This window comes from Helianthus annuus, chromosome 2, assembly GCF_002127325.2.
Source record: "Helianthus annuus cultivar XRQ/B chromosome 2, HanXRQr2.0-SUNRISE, whole genome shotgun sequence".
Classification (NCBI taxonomy): domain Eukaryota; kingdom Viridiplantae; phylum Streptophyta; class Magnoliopsida; order Asterales; family Asteraceae; genus Helianthus; species Helianthus annuus.
In genome coordinates this window covers 104,790,082-104,800,551 of record NC_035434.2, presented here as the reverse complement: position 1 = coordinate 104,800,551, position 10,470 = coordinate 104,790,082, and the positions used below count along the sequence as shown (strand labels likewise).

The 10,470-nt window shown below is 34.9% G+C and overlaps 1 long non-coding RNA gene across 1 annotated transcript; it reads left to right on the top strand.

Moving 5' to 3' along the window:
- Positions 1-6,324: 6,324 nt before the first annotated feature.
- Positions 6,325-10,130, top strand: LOC110904438. Its single transcript, XR_002572528.2, has 3 exons — positions 6,325-7,658; positions 8,650-8,736; positions 9,925-10,130. It is a non-coding gene; the product is annotated as an uncharacterized LOC110904438 (long non-coding RNA).
- The last annotated feature ends 340 nt before the right edge of the window (positions 10,131-10,470 follow it).

Genomic DNA, 10,470 nt, shown 5'->3' with positions numbered 1-10,470 from the left:
TAATAAATGAGAACTTTTATATAATATTTTGTTATTAGTTCAATGTGATTGGTGGCTGGATCCGGGTACGTCACACGCCTCGCGGAGTTTTTGTATGTGGTATTTTGGGGGTGTGACAATACTAAGACGCGTGCATTGTATATATTTAATAGGAACTCAAGAATATCATCAGAAAGTATTTCCAGGAAGCATATAGAAAAACCTAAGTTTACAAAGTGAGTCATTCTCTCTTTTTACCAAATTATTTTACAAAACCCTAAATGTTTATCAGTTATACTTACAGTGATTAACTTTTTGTATTCTACAATTACTGCCAGTATGTAGGGTTTTGTATACACTACTATTCAAGTGTTGCTATTGCACAAAGAGTTAGCCAATAGTAATATGACCACAGTCATTGTAACTACCAACGTGACAAATACTGAATAAGTTATTGGTAGATATAAATAAATGTAAAAACACCCGATGCTATAAAGTTAAAACAATGTGTTTTTTTAAATGGGATGTACTCGCCAGTATTTCTTGCTGATAAAATATTTTTAAAACGCGTTTCAGGTAACTTGATGTGAAACTATTAGAAGCCAGCTATTGAGCAATGAAGGCTTAAATAAAGTGGCTATAAGTTACCTACATAAAAGAAGAAGTTTATGTTTTCAGCAATTAGGGTTTATCCCTATAAATACAATTTAAATGAAATATGGGTTTTAGCCCATTTGTTAAGTATAAACGTTTGGTGTTTGCAAACTCTAAAATTATTTCCTAACCATGATCTTGATGATTTAATTCTGCTACAAATTTAATAAACACCGATACCACCAGTCGCTCTCGCGGCACCCGCTCCCAGGGTGGGGTCGGGGGCTGCAACAGAAGGTGGTATCAGAGCCACTGGTTTAAACCATTTAGGTGTTCTTTTAATACCTAAATTTTAAACAAATATGTTAGGAAATTTAAATAACTTCTGTGTTACTCGTTGTAAATAAATCTTAATATCTATTGTATGATTTTATGTTATTTTGACAATTTTTGAGTTCACAGTATGAGTGATCAGAATACATTCGACGCTTATCGTCACCTGTCCCACTCTCCAATTGATGAAGGACCATCCGAGTTAGCATCTGGATACGTAGCTGGTTCCGAGGAACCTTTTGTCTTTAGGGCCAAATCCGAGGAAGCCTTTCCACCTAAGAAAAAATGATGGTTTAGTACAGAGAAAAGGGAAAGGAGAAAAAGAATAAGGAAAATCCAACAAGCCACAATAACCAAAGCTGAAGGATAACTTTACCTCTATGGGAGGAACTGGATAGGAGACTAGCCAATCTTAATATGTTTCAAACCACAGAAATATTCTTGATCGTAACTGTGTAGTAGCACCTGAACCACAACTATTATCCTCATACCCTGAGCAACCCATAGCACCCGTACCAATGTACCTAGAACCAAACCAAGAAAATCAATTACCAATCCCAGCTTTTATACTAAACGAAATACCCAGATTACCAGCACCAAACCCACTAGAACAATGGTGGACTAATGACTGGGCGTTTCAAGATATGATGAATGACCCCTATCCCTACATGCCATACGGCGAACCCGAACCAGTTTACAACGAGCCCATACCAGCCCAAATGCCACCCATGAGTCAGGAAAACGTAGCCAAACTTCGTCACTATGGTGAAGATCTGATTGAGGAAGGAAATAGGATACGCCGTATCGGAGAGAATCTCTTCTTGAAATATGACGAGAGAGAGATGCAATACTAGAAAACCACTGCCTAATATACTACATATAGATACGTATTTTTCTTTTAATTCGATAAAAAACCCACTACAAATATGTAATATATATATATATATATATATATCGTGTATATAAATATATAACGATGCATAATTACTAACCTTTAGAATTTCAGTTGTTTATACTTGATGCGTATTATATGAAAAAGAATAAAAGTCTCAATGCTCGACGATTTTGATTCAATGTGCTTGAGTATTTATTTGTTTAATTTATTATGTGATCTTAATACCTGATAATGTTTACAATTCATATGTCAAATGAAGTAAATCAGGAAATCCAGAATAATAATGATAATGAGAACCAAGTGGATAAGAGTGCTATAGAACACATAGTAGCTCAAGGAATCATAGATGCCATGCCCTTTATTATTGACACTCGTAATAAGGTGGTAGAAAATAATAATACCATAATCATTAGTAAACGTACTCACGACGAGCCAAGTCATAGCGTGAATAGAGATCACGGACTTCTTATCAAAGCTCCAATTCCAAAAAGAAATAGAACCATCTCAAATGGTTGTGCTTACAAGGAATTCTTATCATGCAAACCAATAGAATTCTCAGGTAACGAAGCAGCCATTTCAGCTTTACGCTGGATAGAAAAGACTGAAGCAGTTTTAAAAATAAGTAAGTGTGCAGATGAGGATAAAATCATGTATGCTTCTAATATTTTCAAAGATGAAGCTTTAGAATGGTGGAATACCATTCTACAATCAAGGGGAAGTGACGTGGTTTACAATATGGAATGGAACAACTTTAAGGAAATAGTTGAAAGAAAATTTTGTCGTCCTCATGAAAAGGAACAGATTGCTAATAAATTCCGTAACCATAGAATGATTGGGGTAAATTGCAGGGAATTTACTACAAAATTCTTCGAATATGCTAGGATAGTACCAACACTAGCCTCGCTAGAGCCAGTATTATTCTCCCGTTATATCTAAGGATTAATCAGTGAGATCAGAGATATAGTCAAGACAGCTAGACCACAAACAATAGAAGAAGCAGTGGAACTTGCTAACACTCTGACAGATGGATTGGTACGTACGCAAGAAGAAAACCAGAAAAAGAATTTAGCTCAAAGGATTACTCAGGAACTACGTTCGGGTAATGCCTATTGTTGGAAAGGAACAGGTTCATCTTCTTCACCATACTGTAAGTCATGCAAAATGAAGCAAGAAATCAGGACACAATGAAGAAGAATGTAGGAACAAAGCCAGTACCAGAATATGTTATAATTGCGGAGAGACAGGTCATATCCGACCAAACGGCCAAAAACTAGCTTCAGCAGCAACCAACAAAGCAAAGACGACAGAAGGACCCAAAAGAATGCAAGAGCATTTGTGCTGACAGCCGAAGAAGCTAAGATGATCCCTGATGTGATTGCCGGTACGTTTTTAGTTAATGATGTTTATGCTAAAGTATTATTTGTCTCTGGTGCAAACCAAAGTTTTATAAATACTTCTTTCTTCAAACTTCTCCATCAACCATTAACTAAACTTCACCAAGATTGTCTGGTGGAGACGACAAATGGAAATTCTATCAAAATAAGTGAAATCCTTCAGGAAGGAAAGATAGAAATTTTAAGCCATAAATTTATTGTTAATCTGTTACCAATGGATCTAGCCGGATTCGATGTTATAACAACCTACCTAGAACCCTTAATGTGACCCTAAAACGTTCCTTATATACCCCGTATGCTAGAAATGAACCCAGAATACCTTAATATTTATAAAAAAACAAGAAAAACAAAATTTGGGAGTCGCTCGTGGGGCGCGACTCCCTTAGCTACTTTGGTCGCGGGCCGCGACTGGCCTGGTTGCTTGCCGGACACCCATGCCGCCACGTGTCAACACGTGGAAAGGCTAGGTTCGCAGACTAGCCAAGCCTAAGACCTATCCTACTCTCAAGCGGGCCGCGAGAGAGTTAGAAGATGTTTACGCGGGCCGCGAGCCGCCATACTTCAGGCCTATAAATAGAGGTCAACGAGCTCATTTGAAATCCGCTAAAAATCGAATTCTCTCTCAACTTTCTAATAGTTATTATTATAACCGAGATATTATAACCCAATAAAGCGAAGCTCTGCCTCGTTGTAAGTATTATAACCCTGCTGTTACCCTACACGATCGATCTAGGGCTCCGTAACGCATGTCAAGGCTCTTCCTGACTCAGTCGTTGGAGTTCTATCTCGTGTTACACCCGATTGATCTAGGACTCCGTAATGCATGTCAAGGCTCTGCCTGACTTAGTCATTGGAGTTCTGTCTCGAGTTGTACAGTTAATGTGATTTGGGTTATTTTACTAACACTTGTGCATTGTTTAATTTTAATATATAATAACCAGGAGAATCACCAGGAAGCTATAGTAGTATCACCTAAGTCAACAATGTGAGTATATTCTTCTTTTATAAATACTTTTTGTGAGTCAAATTGTTTTACCAAAAGTTCAAATGTTTTCAAATACAATTACAGTGATTAAGTCTTTGTAATTCTACAATTGCTGCCAGTATTATGGGGTTTGTATACAGTACTTGATAACCTTCAGAATTGGGCACGGGGTCCAATGTGTGATATGACCATAGTCACAGATCTGTCGAGTGACACGTACTGAATGAGTAATTGTGTAGATATAAACATTGTAATCACCCTTAATATTGTAATGTGTAACAACTGATGCTTTACAAAATGGAATGTACTTGCCAGTATTTCTTGCTGATAAAATGTTTTTAAAAACGTGTTTCAGGTAACAAAATGTGAAAGCCAATAAAAGCCAGCTGGAGAGCACCGAAGGCTTGGAATTTTTAATAGGAACTCAAGAATATCATCAGAAAATATTTCCAGGAAGCATATATAAAAACCTAAGTTTACAAAGTGAGTCATTCTCTCTTTTTACCAAATTATTTTACAAAACCCTAAATGTTTATCAGTTATACTTATAGTGATTATGTTTTTGTATTCTACAATTACTGCCAGTATGTGGGGTTTTGTATACACTACTATTCAAGCGTTGCTATTCCACAAAGAGTTAGCCAATAGTAATATGACCACAGTCATTGTAACTGCCAACGTGACAAATACTGGATAAGTTATTGGTAGATATAAACAAATGTAAAAACACTTGATGCTGTGTAAAGTTATAACAATGTGTTTTTTTAAATGGAATGTACTCGCCAGTATTTCTTGCTGATAAAATATTTTTAAAATGTGTTTTAGGTAACTTGATGTGAAGCTATTAGAAGCCAGCTATGGAGTACTAAAGGCTTAAATAAAGTAGCTATAAGTTACCGAACTAAAAGAAGAAGTTTATGTTTTTAGCAATTAGGGTTTATCACTATAAATACAATTTAAATGAAATATGTGTTTTAGCCCATTTGTTTAATATAATCGTTTGGTGTTTGCAAACTCTGAAATTATTTCCTAACTACGGTCCTGATGATTTAATTCCGCTGCAAATTTAATAAACACCGATACCACCAGTCACTCTCGCGGCACCCGCTCCCAGGGTGGGGTCGAGGGTCGCGACAAAGAAAGAGATTGTTGTTGGGTTTTTCGTTAATTTGATTAATTATATAAATCATCTCTTAAATATTAAAAACAACTTTATAATTTATATAAACAATATCTGAGGTACAAAAGTACTAAAATACCCTTACATTTAACAGGAAAAAAAAGTAATAGAGTTAGGGCTGTTTGACGGCCTCTTAATGATTCCATTAAAATACAATCTCTGAATCAATCAGCATTAACTGTGTTTGTTTCAGTAGAAGGACACATATGAATCAGGCAGCAAGACTTTTAATTATCCATTAAGTTTCAAAATTATGCCGAATAAAAATTTCACCCTTTTTATCTCTACACTTGTGTTCATAATTCTCACCCGACCACTCATTCACCGCCTCCTCGACCCACCATTGCTTCCTCCAGACCAACCACCACCACATCGTTGTACTCTTACTAGTTAGCATTTACTCGTTCAGAGTCTTTTACCCAACCAGACCTCTTACTAGCTCAGCACTTGATGACGCAACACTTAATGGCGCAACACTTTGTTAAAAGAATCTTTATAGGATAAAATGGTTAAACTGAGTAAACTGCATAGGCCAAAATAGTAATTTACTCAAAAATTAACCCTTAACAATAAAATAACATACAAATATATGATTAGAAAATGCATAGGTGTGTATTTTCTGCTAGCCCAAATCTCGTTTTTCTTTAAACAAATAACATGACACTGTGAACATATATTACATGTGTTCAACAAGTTTCACATTTCTAACAAAGCATGTTGTGACTACATCAATAGAAATACATGGGCATGCCTTAAATGTTCTCAAAATTCCCATTTATGACAAATTGACACAATTATGTAGGAAACATTACATGTCGATGTGTTTTATATTCATATTTCCAATGAGTTATACAATTTTGTGATTATAATTACTTAGGAATATTTACACATATTCATTACTAGAAGACTAAACAATTACGACTATAAAAATGCTCGCTAAATTTGCGGCGGAAATTATAATATTTGCAAAATTAATGACCAACCTAGATTTGGTTGCAAAACAGTCACATATTTTGTGACCGCCTTGTTTCGGTCACATATATCATTGAAATAACTAATAAAAATTAAATTATAAGATTGTAAAAGTTGTGACCGTTTAAAGCGTTCGCAATTCTATCGCAAGTTGCGACTGCATGTCAGACGCAACTTCGGTCACAAAATTGCATTAGCGATGGAGGTGTATTGCGACTGCCTTGTCGGTCACAAATTTTTCGCAAAAGGCATTTTGCAACCGATAGCCAATCCCAGTGAACAGTGAAGCTTCATACGGTCTTTCTGCCCAAATGCATGTAGTCCGCATCTTTACAGATATGTCTATTTCACCAAGCGACCGGAAAGATTGTGGCATGTAGTCTGTTATATCTCGTGCATCAAAACCCATAATGTATATGCATTATTGTTACTTGTTTGACATACAATGTACTATAAAAAATTAAAATGGAGACTAGGCCGCCATACAATGTACATTAGCCACCAAGTCCTTAGAATAAAGAGTTACATTGGACACTTAGTACTTGTAACATGACCTAAAACATTGCCCTATGTTGACCTACAAATCATAAGAGTGTAACTAAATCAAGACATAATTATATACATGTTTGTGCGTCAAAACACATGTATAAACTTGTGTGTCAAAGTAAATTACAATAGTACATCTAACTCGTGCATGAATGCACATTACAACAATTCATCCAGTGATTTTCTACCTCTCTCATACATTCTCTCATATCTCTCTCATATGTTCCTCTCTCCTCCACATACGATATCTATCTCTTTTATACATTAAAATTTTGAAAACAACATTATATCAAGATCTCTACAAAATTGAAAATCAATCAGAATAAGAATATGTAACCTTGACATGAAGACAAAGGTGAAAAAAAGTCACAAATGAGGTTACCCCTCCTTCACTAAAAGCCTCATTCTGTAACGCCCCAAAAATTCGAATGTTTATATTCATCATATGTTCCTATATGATATATCATGAAATAAATAACTAGGCTATGTAACCTAGTTAATTGTATGGCAAAAACTATTAAAGAAGGAAAGTTGTGCCAATTATGTTTTAGTATCAAACAAGAGGGACTAAAGGTGAAGATTTTGGGGTGGAGTTCTAATTAAAAAGAAAACAAAATACAGAATTTTGTGTGTGTATGTGTGTGTTACGTGATATGGAGAAAAAGAGGGAAGAACACCCTCTAAAACCTAACCATAAATTTAGCAAATTAATGGAGCAACTGATGGTTGATCTAGTACATGAACATCAATCTTTAATCACCTCTACTTGCTAAGCATAAGGTATGCTACAATTTATGATTCGGTAATTATTGATGAAATGGGTTGTGTTCAATCCGTGAGTTTATGTGAAATTAGAATGATAATGAATTAAAATCATCTCATAAAACATGAATCATGCTCGAATTTTGGATTACTTTGATATTTTAATGAAAACCCACTTGTGGAAGTAATGTTATGAAGATGATGATATTGCATGTGCTAAATTGAGTATAGTTTTGATATGTATGAAGCTTGGTGTTGTAGATTATTGTTAAATGGATATGATTAGAATGAAAGTTATGTGGAATTAGTTGAATATGATGAATGAAAGCAAAAAATAGGTAATAAAGTATGAATGGGTGGTACATTATGCTTAGATAGTAGTACGCACGCCAAGTGTTTGATGAAATGTCTAGGTGAAGTTAGAATATGAGATTATATGAAAGAACTTGATAAATATGAATGAAAATGATGTAATTAATAGTAAACTAACATGAATAATGTTGGAGTTATGTTATACTAGTTACCATGGATGACATTGCCAATTGTGTAATCACAAAGCATTAGCATGTGAAAGTATGTGTATGTGAATGTGTATGTGTATATAATGAGGTGATCATGTAATTGTATATGTCATACAATACAAGTATGAAATGCATAGGATGTTAATACAATGGTCAACCATGTTAAGATGAATACATGTTCATAAATCAAAAGTGTGTATGTAAGACAGTTGACTTTCTAAAAGTCAACAATGTATGAATCTCATGGAATGACCCTTGGACACAATTGTTAGAGTAGAGAGTCAATGTGTTATGTGCTAGATGATTTATGTGTTATGCATGATGATAGTTGAGTTGTGTGGATTCGAAACGAGATGACTATTAGTATATGTCTTGTTTATACGACATTTGACTAACGAAAGTCGATTATTGTATGAATGGAAAGAAAATGAATGTTTGTATGTATGCTCACATAAGTTAACAATGTTGTGAACGGAATGATATGTAAGGATGGAAATCTTATCAATTGACTCAAGCATGGATGGCTTTTGGGTCAAGAGGAAGCAAGGAGGCAAGCATGAACATGGATGCTAAAGGTAAGTGGTTTCCGGAATCACTTCTTATTTTATAAATGAAGTTTGGTATGTTGTATATAGGGAACCATGTAAGAAGTTACGGGTAAGGGTAAGTACCAAGGTAAGTTCATATGAACTTCGTCTATCCTTAATGTAAATTAAGATGATAGTCTCATAACGTTAATGGAATGTTCATGATGTTAATGGAATGTTCATGATGTTAATGGAATGTTCATCATGTTACTGAAATGTTCATCATGTTACTGAAATGTTCATCGTGTTACTGAAATGTTCATCATGTTACGGAAATGTTCATTATGTTACTGAAATGTTCATCATGTTAATGGAATATTCATCATGTTAATGGAATGTTCATCATGTTAATGGAATGTTCATCATGTTAATAGAATGTTCATCATGTTAATGGAATGTTCATCATGTTAATAGAATGTTCATCATGTTAATGGAATGTTCATCATGTTAATAGAATGTTCATCATGTTAATGGAATGTCCATCATGTTAATCGAAGGTTCATCATGTTAATGAAATGTTCATCACGTTAATGGAATGTTCATCATGTTAATGGAACGTTCATCATGTTAATGGAATGTTCATCATGTTAATGAAACGCTCGTCATGTTAATGGAATGTTCATCATGTTTGTTGGAAGTTAGTCGGTTATGTTTATTTGTAACTGCATCGAATTTTATTGATATGTTTGTAGTTAAGGCTCAATTTTAGATGCTTGCAACGTTCAAAGTTTGATATTTGAATACAAATAAGTGAATGTGACTTGTATGCATGTATGTAGATATGGAACTGCAGCGTGTGTAAGTAGTGTGAACTTGTATGTACGCACATATGAATGGGATACGTATGAATGTACTTGGATATATGAATGTGTATACGTGTGTTGTAATCTAATGATTGTAGATCACTGGTATACGTATATGTGAAGATGTGGGCTTTCAACATGTTTGCGATTACGTATTCCTAACCATGTTACTATTGAGAAGGAAATGAAGTGTAGGTATGGGAACGTCGGACTCTCGAGGAATTGATGTCGGACTCGAGTAAATAAAATTGAGAGGATGGTTCAATGGAATACCTTATATAATTAGAATGTGATATAGCCTTTTAAGTATATGTTTTGAATTATATATGATGTCACCATGCACTAACGTGTTGGTTATATATGGTGACCGCAGGTTAGTCAGATATTCATGATGGACAAGTGAACGAAGGTCGAGTTGAAGATCATGGATTGTACCGGAAAGCGGTCACATTATTTTTAACTATTTGTTAACATAGTTACATTAAATAAATGATTAATGATGTATTTATGTTAAAAGGGTTGACCTAAACAGTATTCAAGTGTGTCAGAGCAGTTAAAAGAAAGAAATTTTACAGTTCATTTTCCGCTGCGTCGTTTTGGGTCAAAGTGTGATAAGGGTCTTACACATTCCTTTCATTAATGAGGAGTTTTCTAGTTATCTCACTAAGGGCACCCGGGGCATCACATTATGAAGCAACCATCACGCGTGAACTAGTGTGATACACCGCCACCGGCAAATTCAAAAACACGTGAATCGTATAACTCGTGGCCACCATGACGCGTGAAGGTTTGAAGAACAACAACCTCATTTCTTGGATGCCTGTTTTCTTTGCAAAAAATCACTTGGTCAACAGAGACATCTTCATGTACAAGTAAAATTGGCTCAAATTTCATCAAAGTTTTCGGAAACTGAGGATTA